This window comes from Podarcis erhardii, assembly GCF_964252035.2.
Source record: "Podarcis erhardii genome assembly, chromosome: 8".
NCBI classification, from domain to species: Eukaryota; Metazoa; Chordata; class Lepidosauria; order Squamata; family Lacertidae; genus Podarcis; species Podarcis erhardii.
The window spans coordinates 73,682,183-73,697,964 of NC_138499.1; the positions used below are offsets into that span (position 1 = coordinate 73,682,183).

General features: G+C 41.2%; 1 protein-coding gene and 1 long non-coding RNA gene across 3 annotated transcripts in view; one reads left to right on the forward strand and one right to left on the reverse strand.

Moving 5' to 3' along the window:
- The window catches only part of CDH10 (cadherin 10), a 410,273-nt gene that overhangs the window by 131,659 nt on the left and 262,832 nt on the right, over positions 1-15,782 (forward strand). The window lies entirely within an intron of this gene.
- LOC309348114 lies at positions 2,481-15,744 on the reverse strand. Of its 2 annotated transcripts, none has more exons than XR_014159171.1 (3): positions 15,678-15,744; positions 4,763-4,913; positions 2,481-2,879 (listed from the first exon to the last, which is right to left on the reverse strand). It is a non-coding gene; the product is annotated as an uncharacterized lncRNA (long non-coding RNA). The 2 variants fall into 2 exon arrangements; XR_014159172.1 differs by lacking the exon at positions 15,678-15,744 and adding an exon at positions 5,077-5,199.

The window sequence follows — 15,782 nt, forward strand, 5'->3', positions numbered from 1 at the left end:
TCAAATGGCTGTGGCTCTTGGGAAATAATTGAAAAAATTGGAGACAATTGGAGGTTGCTGAGCTTGGAAAAACTAAAAAACAAGGTGCGAGATTGGTTGCACTATGCTCAAATCCAGGAGGTTTTTAAAGTGGACAAAAAGGTTGGATTCCAGGTGGAAAAATCGAAACTAGAGACGGAACTGTTAGAGCCAAAAAATAAATTACTTTCGAGAATGTATAACTTGCTGCTTAAATGGAATACACAGGATGAGACAGTCAAATCCGCCATGATAAAATGGGTGCAGGATTGCAAAAACCTGTGCACAGATGACATCCCATGTTTAAACAAAAGTAGTGAGAAGTGTGAATTTCACCCACCTCCAGCACTCGCTCTCTCTCTGGGATTTTAACATGGATGCGTGATTACAACAAATGTCAATAGTTGGCAAAGCATCCAGAAATAGGACCGGTAGCATTCATAATGGCATTATAATGTTCAGAGAGTATGACTGTAAGTGTATCACTTTGTCTGAGTACCTAGTTGGAGCTTTAAGGGCCATTACAAATGGATTTCATGTTATTGCCTCATTGTAAAAGGGTTGCAGTGTAGAGGGAAAAGACTGTTGCCTAAATAAGAGACGAGAAAAACCAAGGTGATCATTAGCTCACCTGCACTGTTTTGCCACTGTTAATGGCAAAAACAGTGCTGATTTACTGGAAATTTCCATTGGCATAATGAATTTGGTAATGTGCCTTATGAAATTTGAAGGTTTTCTCTGTTTACTCCCAAATGCTGTTTTAAGGTTTTCACCTTCCCAAATGTTCAAACATGTTACAAAAACAATAAATGTCATAAGATGAAACTAATCCCAATTAGCAATGAAATATAAGCCATAGTTCCACAATATTGAAATGTTACATGGAATCAACATATGCATAGGATTAACTAGATGACTGCAGATTTTTTAATGAGAGAGAATAATGTTGGAGAATAATGCACCCCTCACCCAGAACTGCACGCTAGGAAGCACATCTCCCATGGAAGTGGGGTGGAACTTTTTGCTGATGTCCTGTAAGAAATTATTTCACAATGTTGAGCAAGATCCCTTTAAATCCAAGAACTTGCAGGGGTAAAATGTAGAGCTCACATTGCAAACCCTCCCTGTTTTATACTGACTACATTGGCTATCTATTTGTTCCCAGGTGCAATTCTCTAAGTGCTGGTTTTGGCCTATAAAACCCAAAATTATTATTTATTATTATTATATATTATTATTATTAATTGAATTTATATACTGCCCTATACCCGGGGGGTCTCAGGGCGGTTCACAGAAATGGCTTCAGGTTTCCCCAAATACCACCTTTCTTCATTCAATTCTTCTTGAGAATCAAAATCTTCCACAGAGGCCCTTCTCCCTGTCCCCAAGGTATTTGTAAGGTGACATTGTGCCTTTAGGGGGTGGCTTTCATTGCTTAGCTTTAGGAGGACGGTTACAACTTTTTATTTTTAATCAGCCTTTTGAGTCCTAGATATTTTGGCCGCTACATTTCTTATTTGTTTGTACTGTATATTATAGTTTTTCTCTCTCTCTTTTTCCTTTACTATTTTTTATTGTATGCCAGTCCGGTCTCCTTCGAAAGGAAGAACAGGATAGAAATTACAATGATTTAATAGGTTTCCAGTTATTTGCCTTTCACCCAGAAATTCCAAGCCTCAGTCCCTGATTTCAAGTCTCCTGGCAAGCACCCAAATCTCTGGGTCTGCCCTCTCACTGCCACTACTATTGATGGGTTCCACTCTGTCCTGTCCTGATGTCCCTTCTCTGCTTCGTCCTTGTTCCACTCTCCCTTTCCATGCATCTCTAGGGGACTAGCTGTTATAAAAGCATTTAATTTGTATTTAACCTAGAAGGCTTTTAGGAGGGAAATATATTTCAACTACAATGTGCTCTGGCACAGAACGAAGACTCTGCCTGCAGCAAGACAGACAGAAAGTCATGGGAAATGTCTGTGAACTGCAAAGAGCAGCTGGATCAGAGCTGGTGAGGTGGGAGAAGAATTAGGACCGGGTTTTTTTTGTGGGCGAGTCCAGTGTTCTCTAGTTTTGAATACAGTACTTGCAAGGGAAGTGGTGGAATTACAGTGGTACCTTGGGTTACGAACTTAATTCGTTCTGGAGGTCTGTTCTTAACCCAAAACTGTTCTTAACCTGAGGCGCGCTTTCACTAATGGGGCCTCCTGCCACCAGCGCGTGATTTATGTTCTCATCCTGGGGCAAAGTTCTCAACCCGAGGTACTACTTCCAGGTTAGTGGAGTTTGTAACCTGAAGTGTTTGTAACCCAAAGCGTTTGTAACCTGAGGTACTACTGTACTCAATTTCTGACAAAAAGTTCAGGGATTCAGAATTAGGGGGACGAAACAACACCTGCCTTTTAAGCCCTTCTTTGTGGGGGAATGGAAGGACAGGTGAAGCCTGTTTGGCAAAAAGAAGACTCTGCATGTGCTCAGAGGCACTTTTAATATATTCCTGTAGGCTAGTAGCTACATTTCTGGGCATAATTTGCTGACCCTTGACCCTTGTTATATTCCCCAAGTTAGTATCTTCCTTCTTTTCTTCTGTGCCGACACTTTCATTCTTTCAAATCTGTCTGCTGTTCATTTTCAAGTTTTCCCATTATGACTGTTGCTAAAGCAGTTCTTGGGCAATTGCAAAACAAGGCCCTATGTTTAGCAGTCAATTGTCTCGCAGAAGTACTTCTCCGGGATCTGGTGAAAAGACACGAAGGCACAAAGAGTGCACAAAGGATTTCTATAGCCGTCTTTCTTGGTGACGGGAGTACGATGCTGTGTAAGGCAGAAATTGCCTCTCTGACATAGTGAGCCTGTAGAATCTCATGTCTAAGGAGGATGACAATGGATAGTTCAAGTCGGATGATATATGCTTGTTTTGAAGAAAAGCACTCCTTAGAACAATTTATGCCTGGATTAGCAGTGTTTAACTGCATTGGTAATAACGTAGCTCACACTGCAGGATAGGGTGTGTGTTTGTGCATATGTGCGCGCACACACATGCACAGAAAGGAGGGAGGGAAAGAGAGAAGGCTGGAGTACTGCAGTAGTTATTTATTTTTTATTTCAACTCTTTTATACCCCACCTTAGAAAACAAACAAACAAAAAACTTCAGGGCACCTTAAAGCAAACATGAAAAAGAGACAAATCAATAGCAAACAACGATGGCTTTCCAAAGCCAGAGAAAGCAGGTAAAATTAGAGCTGTGGTGGAAATGTCTTTTGTGACAATGCATTGAGTAGGCTAGAGCAGGGTGAAATAAAAACTCCCCCCCCAAAAAAAAAAGTGGGGAGGAAAAGGGTTCTCCAAAATTTTCATGAAGGGGCAGCATTGCTGCTTAACCTTGCTTAACCTTAGCGCTGTGGACAGCAATGCACCTGCTTCAAGCAGTAGCAAACTTTTGTTTGGGTAGAGGGGAAACAATAAACCACATATCGAGGTACAAACTCAGAACACCACAAAAGTTAGGTAAGCACCCCACCAATGAGAAGTTCACCATTTCCCACACACACCTTGATCATTTTTGAATGCAATTTGCCTCATTTACTGATGAATAATGGTCAAAGAAACAAAAATGTGGGAGGTTTTTGTTTGTTTTTTTGTCACAGCACTAGTACCCACAGACTCAGAAACACCAAGGTTTGTGGAAGTATGAAGAAATGTTCAAGGGGTAACCCAAAATGCAGTGGACGCCTCCTCAAAAAACCCACTAAGGACTGAGCACAATTTATAGGCACGGAATGCTGATGGGTCATTTGGTGGCGGTGCCATGCAGAGCGATGGGTCATCATGCACGAGGGGGGAATGGAATAGGTAAAGGTAAAGGACCCCTGGACAGTTAAGAAGAAGAAGAAGAAGAAGAAGAAGAAGAAGAAGAGTTTGGATTTGATATCCCGCCTTTCACTCCCTTTAAGGAGTCTCAAAGCGGCTAACATTCTCCTTTCCCTTCCTCCCCCACAACAAACACTCTGTGAGGTGAGTGGGGCTGAGAGACTTCAAAGAAGTGTGACTGGCCCAAGGTCACCCAGCAGCTGCATGTGGAGGAGCGGAGACACGAACCTGGTTCCCCAGATTATGAGACTACCACTCTTAACCACTACACCACACTGACTCTCAGTCAAAGGCGACTATGGGGTTGCGGCACTCATCTCACTTTTAAGTCAAGTCAGCTGGTGTTTGTCCACAGACAGCTTTCCAGGTCATGTGGTCAGCAGGACTAAACCGCTTCTAGTGCAACAGAACATTGTGACAGAAACCAGAGCACATAGAAATGCCATTTACCTTCCAGCCACAGCAGTATCTGTTTATATACGTGCAGTGGTGTGCTTTCGAACTGCTAGGTTGGCAGGAGCTGGGACAGAGCAACTGGAGCTCACCCCATCACAGGGATTCGAGTCATCAGGAAGCCCAAGAGGCTTAGTGGTTTAGAGACCACAGTGCCACCCACATCCCTTGAATGGAATGGACTGTTACGGGGGTGGGCCTGGCTGGTAGTGAACAGCAGCACACCACATTCTTTGATCCATTTCCCACTTGTTCTTTGATTAACATTATATATGGCCTCTGCTAGAGGAATATGCGAAGGAAATCCAGCTTTGAATGGGTGACTTGTAAATGAATTTGCAATTTGCCAGCGCAGTGATCTTTCTTGGAGGGAGAGATGATGCCGTATGGGAAATATGGAATGCATAAGGCCTAAAGAAATATTTACCTGTTACCCAACAAATCAGAAGAATTTCCAGCCCACCTACAAGCTTGTGACTGGCTGCTCATTTGCCTCCTGCTGTTTGTGTTAAGGGGTGACCTTTCATTCTGTATAATCCATGAGGCATCAGGTTGCTTTTCTTGGCCACAATTGGCAGCTGCACAATTGAGACAATGCCGCACAATTAATCAGCAGTTCAGCTTCCTTGTTTGCTAATGCATACCAAGTGTATACCAAATAATTGAGCAATCAATTATTTTTGTGGAAGGGTACTGAGTCTGCTTGGATTTTGGTGCAAAGTTTTCACATTTTACACACACCTACAAAGTCTTTATGTTCTCCATATGCTGAAATTGAAGGCCTGGTTGCAATGTATGAGTTCGGCCTCTCCTGAGAAAGTTTACTTGTAGGCAGTGGTGTAGCATCAGTTGCTGTGCACGGGGCAAGGTACAAAAGGGCCGGGGCCCACAGGAAGCTCCGCCAGCCACTCCCCCAACCCCCTGAAAAAGTACTGTCATGCTTTAATAACCCTGGGCTATCAATCATTTTTTTATACTTACTAGTGAGAAGGACACAACAGCCACGAGCCCTTTGATACCACTCGTCCCGAATCTGCATTATTTATAATACCAATTTCAGCATTTTGTTATCTTATTTCGTCACTTATTGTATCTTTCATTTTGTCATGTTACCCTTTTCAATATATTTATAACCCAATGTTCATAATACAAAATCTTCAGCTATTTATTATCTTATTTCATTACTTATTGTATCTTTCAGTTCATTATTGTATCTTTCAATTTCATGTTACCAAAGTCAAAGTTATTGTGACCATGATCTTATATATTGTGATTAAAACGTAATGCAATAAAGATTTTTCTTAATTTCACCTCTCTTTTCTTATGCCTTAATTTTAACTTCACCTAATTACCATTGCTGGGGCTAATATTTCCTAGAAAGTGCATTTTCTTAACATTCATACAGCTTATAATATTTTTGTAAATAGTCCTTAAATTTTTTCCAGTCCTCTTCCGTTTTTTCTTCTCCCAAGTCTCGGATTCTGCCAGTCATTTCCGCCAGTTCCATATAGTCCATCAACTGCGTCTGCCATTCCTCCAGTGTGGGTAAATCTTGTGTCTTCCAACACTTTGCGATGAGAATTCTTGCTGCTGTTGTAGCATACATAAAAAAAGTTCTATCCTTCTTTAACACATTCTGGTCTACAGTGCCCAGAAGGAAGGCCTCCGGTTTCTTAGGCAAGGTATATCTAAATACCTTTTTTAACTCATTATAGATCATTTCCCAAAAGGCCTTCACTTTCGGACATGTCCACCAGAGATGAAAGAACGTCCCTTCCGCCTCTTTACACTTCCAGCATTTATTATCAGACAGGTGATATATCTTAGCAAGCTTGACTGGGGTCATGTACCACCGGTATATCATTTTCATAATATTTTCTTTCAGGGCACTACATGCCGTGAATTTCAATCCGGTGGTCCATAACCTTTCCCAGTCCTCAAACATAATGTTATGTCCAATATCCTGTGCCCACTTTATCATGGCGGATTTGACTGTCTCATCCTGTGTATTCCATTTAAGCAGCAAGTTATACATTCTTGAAAGTAATTTGTCTTTAGGTTCTAACAATTCTGTCTCTAATTTCGATTTTTCCACCTGGAACCCAACCTTTTTGTCTGTTTTGAAAATTTCCCGAATTTGGGCATAATGCAACCAGTCTCGCACCTTACTTTTTACATTTTCAAAACTCTGCAGCTTCCAATTGTCACCATCTTTTTCTATTAATTCCCAATATTTTGGCCAGTAGGCCTCCATGTTAAGTCTCTTGCGTGCCTTGGCCTCTGCCGGTGAAAGCCACCTTGGTGTTTTACTCTCCAATAAGTCTTTATATTTTGTCCAGACCATAAAGATTGCTCTTCTAACAATATGGTTTTTGAACATTTTATGAACTTTAACCTTGTCATACCACAAATACGCATGCCACCCAAAAGCGTTATCAAACCCTTCCAGATCTAGGACATCGGTGTTCTCTAACAAAAACCAGTCTTTCAACCAGCAGAAGGCTGCAGATTCATAATATAACCTCAAGTCTGGCAGGGCAAATCCCCCCCTTTCTTTCGCATCTGTTAGTATTTTAAACTTAATTCGGGGCTTTTTGCCCTGCCAAACAAACTTAGAGATATCCCTCTGCCACTTTCCGAAGCATACCACTTTGTCCACAATCTGCAGGGTCTGAAACAAAAATAACATTTTCGGCAAAACATTCATCTTTATAGCTGCTATTCGGCCTAACAAGGAAAGTTTTAGTCTTGTCCAAGTTTCCAAATCCCTTTTGATTTCTGACCAACATTTCTCATAGTTGTCCTTAAACAAATTCAAGTTTTTAGAAGTCAAGAACACCCCTAAATATTTTACCTTTTTAACCACATTTAATCCTGTCTCTTTCAAAAACTCATCTGTTTCTGTAGACGTTAGGTTCTTAGCTAAGACCTTGGTCTTTTGCTTGTTCAACTTAAATCCCGCCACCCGACCATAATCAGATATTAAATCCAAAACTCTTTTTGTGCTAGAAACTGGCTCCTGTAATGTTAGTACCAAATCATCTGCAAATGCTTTCAGTTTATATTGTTTCACTCCGACCTCAATGCCCCGAACTGACCGGTCCCTTCTAATCATATTCAAAAGCACCTCCAGGACCGAGATAAACAATAATGGGGATAGAGGGCACCCTTGTCGTGTCCCTTTTTCAATATTGAATTCCTCCGTCACCACATTGTTTACTATCAATTTAGCTTTTTGGTCTGAATATATTGCTTCTATACCATTTTCAAACCCCCGTCCCACTCCCATCCCTTCCAAATTTTTCTTCATGAACATCCAAGAAATGTTGTCAAAGGCTTTCTCCGCATCAATAAAAATTAACGCCGCTCTAGTGTTAATATTTGTTTGTAAGAGTTCCAAGATGTCAATAATGTTTCTCGTGTTGTCAAACAAATGCCTACCCGGGAGAAAGCCTGCTTGGTCCTTGTGAATCACTTCATTCAATACCTTTTTAAATCTATTTGCCAAAATGTCTGCAAAAATTTTGTAATCCACGTTTAGGAGTGAGATGGGACGGTAGTTCTTTAGTTGAGTCTTTTCAGTTTCTATTTTAGGAATCAATGTGATGAAAGCTTCTTTCCACGTTTCTGGTGCCTTCTTACCCTCCATAATCTGGTTACATACCTCCATCAAGGGTTGTATCAAATAGTCCTTCAAAACCTTATAATATTTGGAGGTAAGTCCATCAGGGCCTGGAGATTTGCCTAATTGGAGGTTCTGTATGGCACTCTCGATTTCCTGCTGTGTAACTTTAACATTCAGGGTTGTTCTCATTTCCTGAGGAATTTTTTGTAATCCGTTAGTTTTAATAAATTGATCTATCTCAGATTCTTTCTGCGGCCCTTGTGCATAGAGATCTTTGAAATATCTCTGGAAACATTTCCTAATTTCTTCAGGCTTCTGAACCATTCTTCCTTCAATCTCTAGATTTGTAACTGTATTTAATTTTTGTCTTTTTTTCAACTGCCATGCTAGCAGTTTCCCACATTTATTTGCTGAATCGAAAGATCTTTGTCTCATTTGTTTAATTTTCCACTCCACTTCTTGGTTTATCAGTTTCATATATTGGGCCTGGAAAAATTTCACTTCTCTCAGCACTTCCTTAGACTTGGGCCTAGATCTTAATTTCCTTTCACCCTCACTTATTCTCTCCAATATCTTCTGCTTCTTTTCATTCCAGAGTCTTTTCTTTACAGTGTTTTGTTGTATTAGAAACCCTCTCATCACCGCTTTACTTGCGTCCCAGATTGTTCTTTTTTCCACCGTAGTGTTCAGATTTATCTCAAAGTAATCTTTCAAAGTTTTTTGGGCCTTCTTCACAATCTCCTGATCTCTGAATAAAGTGTCATTCATTTTCCATCTGAAGGATCCGGTTATGTTTAGTCTCAATTCCATTTTCAAAGCATTATGGTCGGAGCAAGTTTTTGGGCAGATTTCCACTTTTCTAGTTTTAGGTGCCAGTCCTTTAGTTATCCATATTTGGTCGATTCGTGTCCATGACAAATGAGCTTCAGAAAAGAAAGTTCCTTCTTTTCCTAGGGGGTTCTTGACTCTCCATATATCAATCAAATCCATATTGTCTATCATTTCAAAAAAAGTTTTAGGTAGTCTGCCTTCTTTTGTTATATTTACACTCTGCGACTTATCCATATTTACAGAGACAACCCCATTCATATCTCCCAACATAATAATGTTGTTATAATCCAGATAGTCCAGTAAAGTCTCATGCAGCTTCTTAAAAAATTCCGATTTTCCATCATTTGGCGCATAAATTCCTAATATCAAAAATTTTTCACCATGTGTGTAAATTTCAATAGCCAAAATTCTGCCTTGTTCATCTTTAAATAGAAATTTCGGTGACAGGCTCTCCTTTGCGTAGATCACTACTCCTCTTTTCTTAACTCTGTCCGAAGAAATAAATTCTTGGCCTAGCCTTTTATTGATTAGCACTTTCCGATGAAGCCTTGTCACATGTGTTTCTTGCAGACAGATAATGTCCAATTGCTCTTTCTTCAATATATGGAATACTTTCCTTCTTTTTTCTGGGGAATTTCCGCCATTTATATTCCAACTAAGAAGTTGCAGAGACATCCTGAGTCAATTTGTAGGCCTTACAATGGGGTGTCTAGATCTCCCGTTCCCGGCGGTGGCAGTGATGGTCCAGCTCCAGGCTGTTTAGTTCCTGGTGGTGGAGGTGGCCAAGACGCAACTGCTCCTTTCTGGAGGTCTTCCCCGTTGTCGTGAAGAAACTTCTGCTGGTCCTCTGGTGTTCTGATTCTTGTTTTCCTTCCTTTATAGCTAAATGATAGTCCTTGCGGGAACTCCCACCTATAAGGGATTGTGTTGTTTCTCAACAACTTTGCCAGTTCTAAGTATGAGGCTCTAAGATCCAATAACAATTTGGGTATATCTCTGTAAATTTCAGCCTTTTTACCTTCTATCTCTAGAGATTTTTTGAAATGTAGGCCTAATATCTTGTCTCTTTCCTCTCTTGATTTCAGAATAACCAAACAATCTCTGGACTTGTCTTTCTTCACCGATCTGCCCAGTCTAAATGCAGTCACAATTTTAAAGTCTTTATCCTCTTCTATTCCCCAAAATTTGGAGAATAAAAGTGTCAAATATCCCTCCAAGTTGCCTTCCTCCAATTCTGGGACAGCTCTCAACCTGAGGTTATTCTCCTTGTTTCTCAATTCCACCATCGACAGGTAGGCCTGTTGTTCCCCTACCTGTCTTTGCAGAGGCTTGATTTCGCCTTTAATCTCATCAACTTTTTTACTTGCTTGCTCCGCTTTTTGATAGGCTTCCACAGCTAATTTATGATTTTCAGCTGTAGCTCCTTGTAGATTCTCAATTGCCTGTGTGTTCTGAGAGACCTTTTCAGAAAGTACGCCAATAGTAGTTGTTGCTTGGTCTATTTTTAGTGATTGACTGTCCACTTTTTGATTTAAAATTGCTAGTTGTTCTAAAATTTGTTTCAAAACTGTGTCAGATCCTCCTGTTGCCATGTCCTCTTCAGCAGGCTGTTCGGCCTCCACCTCCTGTGCTATCAGGACGGTTGGAACAGATGATCTGCGATGATGAGCTAAAGTTGTTTGGACAAGTTGCACAGGCTTCCTTTCTTTTTCTTTTTCTTTTTCTCTTTCTTTAGCTTTGGCTGCTCTTGTTTTCCCTGTGCCACTCATTCCACACCTGCCTCTTGTTCAAGGTCAAGTTATCCTTTATTCCATGAGAAAGCAAGTCCGGAGTACACACAATTAAACCACAGAAATTCCAAACAAAAAATGTTTCCCAGGCCTCTATAACTCCACAGTCCTCTAGGGGGAGTATCTTAAAATTTCAGGGAAGGAAAAGGTTTTTCCGCCATTTAAAGTTTCTGTAATCTCTTTTTTAGTTTGTAATTCCAAGACAAAAAGGAAGATTCGCAGAGTCCTTTACTTTTTAAGCTAAAGCCACTAGGAGCCAGACTGGTAATTGCAACAGTATTTCAAACGTTTAAAGTTTCAATATATGTAGCAGCTTAAAATCTTGTTACTATAGTCCGCAGTTTGACAGCTCAGTTACATACTGACAGCCCGACGACTTGCGTTCTTAAGACAGAGTCCCAAATATAAATCCCATAGGCAAAAATAAAGTCTCTCTTGGTCTTTTAAATAAGAGGACTGCAAATTCTGTAAATGCACGATAGTTCCACTTTACAAAGTTCCCATTAAGCGCCTCAGCGCTCCTCTGTACTTTTGCTTTTGATCTTGTAAGCAGTATCGGGAGACGGACTTCCTTTTACTCGTCACCCGTTTTCAAACCCGGAAAAAGGATATTTAAAGTCCAAATTGTAGTTCACTTTACTCACGGGTATGTTGCTTGCCAAATTGATGTTCACAGGAAGAAAGGTCGACGCTCATCAGCAACAGCTGCGCGGCTTCGCCTCCCGCAGAAAGAGCGATGAACTCACAGCGCCGCTCCCCCTTTCGCGCTCCGGAGCCCCTTACGGGGTCCCTTCCGCACTTCTGGGGAAGTTCCTGGCGCCCGCCGAGTCCCACGGCCACGGGCTCCCTCTGCCCGTGGTTTTTTCAAGCGGGTCGTCGCTATGCCGCAGCGAACGACCCTTTTCTGCGGAGCCCCTCTTCAGACGACGAAGAGGACCGCCATCGCTGTTTCGCGCCGCCTCCGGAAACCGGAACTTAACTGCATTTCAGTCTTGCGTCTTCCCTCTGACCTGTGCATGGCCTGATTGTGCTGACAGCCCTTGACAGTGCAGCCCCACATCCCCTGCCACGTCTGGAGCGAAGCCCCAGTTTGCGTCAGGAGCTGGCCTTGTGAGAAGCAGCACCAGAGCTGCTGCTGGCATGATGGGAAGGGGCTGTGAGTCAGTGGGAGAGCATCTGCTCTGCTTGCAGAAGGTCTCAGGCTGAATCCCTGGCATTTCCAGGTAAGGCGGTGTTCCTTCTGGTGTGCCCCACCAGGCAGCTGCCTGCTCTCTTTAATTCCCTCACACTGGATTCTGCTCACATGTATTTTGGCAACATGTGCTGTTACTGGCTCAGCATCAATATATTGTATCTGTCTTTCAAATTGAACTGTTGCATGTGTTCCAACCATCCCTGTTGACCAGGGACCATCCCTGGCAAAATCTTGATCTCCCTGCCCCCTTTTTCTTCAAAAGGTGGCTTTCAATGTTTCATGTTAGTTGGTAGCGTTCTGATCCAGAATCCAGCTGACTTGCTTCTCTGGGGACTCTCAGTGTTAAATCTCTGTGGGTTGGATGCATCTTGTCTTAGTGCGCACCCATATGAGTGCCTGCAAATGTGTGCAAAAGCACCACGCAGTGCACAGCCTGCCATTCCCCCACAAAACCCCACAAGTGCTTAGGCATATTCTGAACTGTTGATACCATCTTGCCAACCGGAGATGTTTTGCAAATCCCTTTACCCAAAAAGAACAAACGCTCCCTGGGCTTTTTAAAACCAGCAGAAAACAGGCTGCTGCAGAGGAAAAGAATATGCCATATAACCAGGCAGAGGAGTGCCTTCAAGCCTGGCAAAAAGAGGTGGTTCTATGGTTTGAAGCATTTTTCATTTAATGTTTTATTATGTTTTTATATAATGTATTTTTCTGTATATAAGACGCTCCATGTATAAGACGCTCCCTATTTTTTAAAAATAAAATAATCTTTATTTCTTTTCAGACTTACGGCAGACAAGAAAAAAGAACAAAAGAAAAAACAATACAATAAACAATACAAAACACAACCTTAACACTAAATTAAACAAAACAAAGCAACAACAATTTAAAAAACATATAGCATACCATTTCATTAGTCTATCTTTCATTCCCTTATTTCATCAACTTCCTCTCACCTCCCTTTTTGTATTCCACTTCTGTTACTTGTTTCAGCAAATCCTTTCCATCTTTCTCTATTTTTATCATTATGAATGTCTTAACATATTTTCAACCTTATTTTCCATTAATACTAAAGTACTTATTTATACTTAACTCCTTATAGCATTTCTGCTATAGCCATAAAGTTTCATTCCAACAATTTTCAAACACTCATTAATTTTACAATATTTCTATGTACAAACTTTAAACTTTCCCAATCTTCTACCCCCATCTCTTCTCCCTGGTCTCGGATTCTGCCAATCATTTCCATCTATTCCATATAGTTCATCAACCTGGAGATCTTCTGTCCGAGGCTCTTAAATCTTTTCCAAATCCCTTCTGCAATTCTTCTTCATATTCTTTGATGCTGAAAATGCTGAGGATCAAGTCTCGGGGAGGCCCCAACCCAACCATGCCCCCATTCCCTCTCAACAGGCCAGCCAACTCTCCACAGCTAGAACCAAGATCCATACAATATCTCAAATCATGTTTCAAAACTCCTCCAGATCCAAAGACCCCCACAACTCCAATCACCCCCTGACCCAGATTCAGAACCCAAAGGTCAATAAATCCCTGCAAGAAAGAGTCTATCCAACCTTCCTTCTTCAGTCCAGGCTGGGCTCCAATCTTTGAATTCTGACTTTTTCTATATTCATTCATAAGAGGCCTCCACTTATAGTCCTCGATTTGCCTCTGAAAGGCTGGGGCTTCCACTTGTATTACTTTAGGTTCAACAACCACAACTTTCTCCTTCTTCTCCCCAGTTTATCCTGTCAAAGTAGTTTCCTGTATCAGATCCTGAACAATTTCTGTATTGATGGTCACTTTTTGTCCCAAATTTATCACTTTTTGTTCCGAGTTCTCAAGTTTGGAATTCATAACATCCATCTTTTTGTGAAGCTGTTCCAGTGAATAGCTTATCTTACATAAAACAGTCACTAAAGCTCCTTCTGTCAACATTCTTAAAGTCCAAGGTCAATCTCTGATTCTCACAACTCTTATCTTGCAGCTGGAAAAAACCCAGCTCCACTCTTGTAACAGTTTCAAGAACTCCCTCTAGAGGGAAACAATCTCCACTTGTATCAATCCTTTCATGCGCATTTTAAAATATAATATTAGTTTCAATTTTCAATTACTCTTCCTCCTTTTTGAACGCAGAAGAGGACAATGGAAACAATATATTTCTCTTATTTAGCCATCTGTCAACATGCTATCCGTTCACAGTCAATGAGCTCTCCCAAAACGTTAATTCTGTTGGCAGCCCTTTTCCAGGTTCAGAGCAGTGGTGATTTATTTTTTCACTCTCTCCTGCAGGCTCACTAAGTCCAAAATTTTCCCCCTCTTCTCCTGTTTCCAAGGGGTTTTTTTAACAGTTTTAACCGATGGAGATTTAATCCTTTACAAAATACTTTCCAAGGCTTTAACTTGCAACATCTTAGCTTCAATCTATTTACAAAAGAGGAAGGCAGACTTCCTGTTTAAAACCTTCCCACTTCGAAGCCAAATTAATGAATTTAAAGATCCAATTTTCCGTTCTACTCACAGGTAGCTCTTTAAAGTCAAATTGTCCACAGGAAAAAGTCAGTGCTCTCCGGCAACAGCGATGCGGCTTCACTCCGTGAAAGAAGCAGTCGATTCAAAGCACCGCGCCACACACCCCACTTCGCTCCGGATCCCCAAATCAGGGTTTCCCCGCAAGTAGGGGAGGCCCAAAAGGTGCCAGCTGAATCCCAAGTTCACAAGCTTCTCCCACCTGTGATTTCAACGGGTCTTCGCCGTGGCGGTCAGACCCTAATTTCCACGGAGCAAATTCCTCCCGATCGGAGGAACTCTGCCATTGCCTGGAGGTGCCAACCCGGAAGTCAAGACTCAAATTTAAGAAATTTGCAGTATGCACTATCCATGTATAAGATGACCCCCCCCTTTTAGCTTAATTTTTAAAGAAAAAAACCTAGTTTTATATACAGAAAAGTACGGTATGTCAGAAGCTGCCCAGTGTGGCTGGGGCAACCCAGTCAGATGGGTGGGGTACTAATACTAATACTAATACTAATACTAATACTAATACTAATACTAATACTAATACTAATACTAATACTAATACTAATACAGTGGTACCTCAGGTTAAGAACTTTATTCGTTCTGGAGGACAGTTCTTAACCTGAAACTGTTTTTAACTTGAGGTACCACTTTAGCTAATGGGGCCTCCCACTACCTGTCAAGTATGCATTTAATAAGCCTACATTCTACCTAAAGAGCATAGGGAGACTTATATGTGGGAATTAGAGCCTGTTCTTCTTATATTCAGCATCAGAACTGTGATGGCCCCATTCAGATGTTTATTGCACCAGAAAGAACATTTCTGCAGGAGGAAAAAAAGACATTTGCCCCCTCTCCTTGCAACAATAAATGTGAAATCCTTGTTTGGGTCTCACATTTTTCAACTAGTCCGCCTGCTGGGACTTGCATTTGGGAATGGCAGTCTAGCATGGAGTCAGGATAGGTGGGGAAGATAGGGAGAGGAAATGGGAGGTATACTAAACAGGAGGCATTATTAAATCCAGGATCTGCTAGTCCAGTATCTCTAGCAGGACATAATTGGACCACAAAGCCATCTTCTAAGCCCCAACACTTGTAAAGCTTAGATCCTTACCATACTTATCTAGATATTATTCCTGGTTACTTATCTTCTCCTTCTTGGTTATTTTTTTCAAATACAAAGAAAAGGCTGCTATAGAATGCAGAAAGGAAATGTGGTTGTATGAATCAGTCCCAAAGTCACACATAAAGTTGATTATTTGATGGCTACAGGTTTGTGAATGTATATGGCCTCAACTTGATGGGGTACAAACTGGCAAACCAATCTAAAACTTTTCCCCAATAGTAAAAGTTAATATATCCCCCAAATAAAAATATTCATCACCTGTTATGGAGATCCATCTTGACAGGGCTGAGATGCAGTCTGACTGTTAACTCTTTCTAGTTTTACCAAGACTTAAAGCATATCCTCTTTGTGACATCACATGTG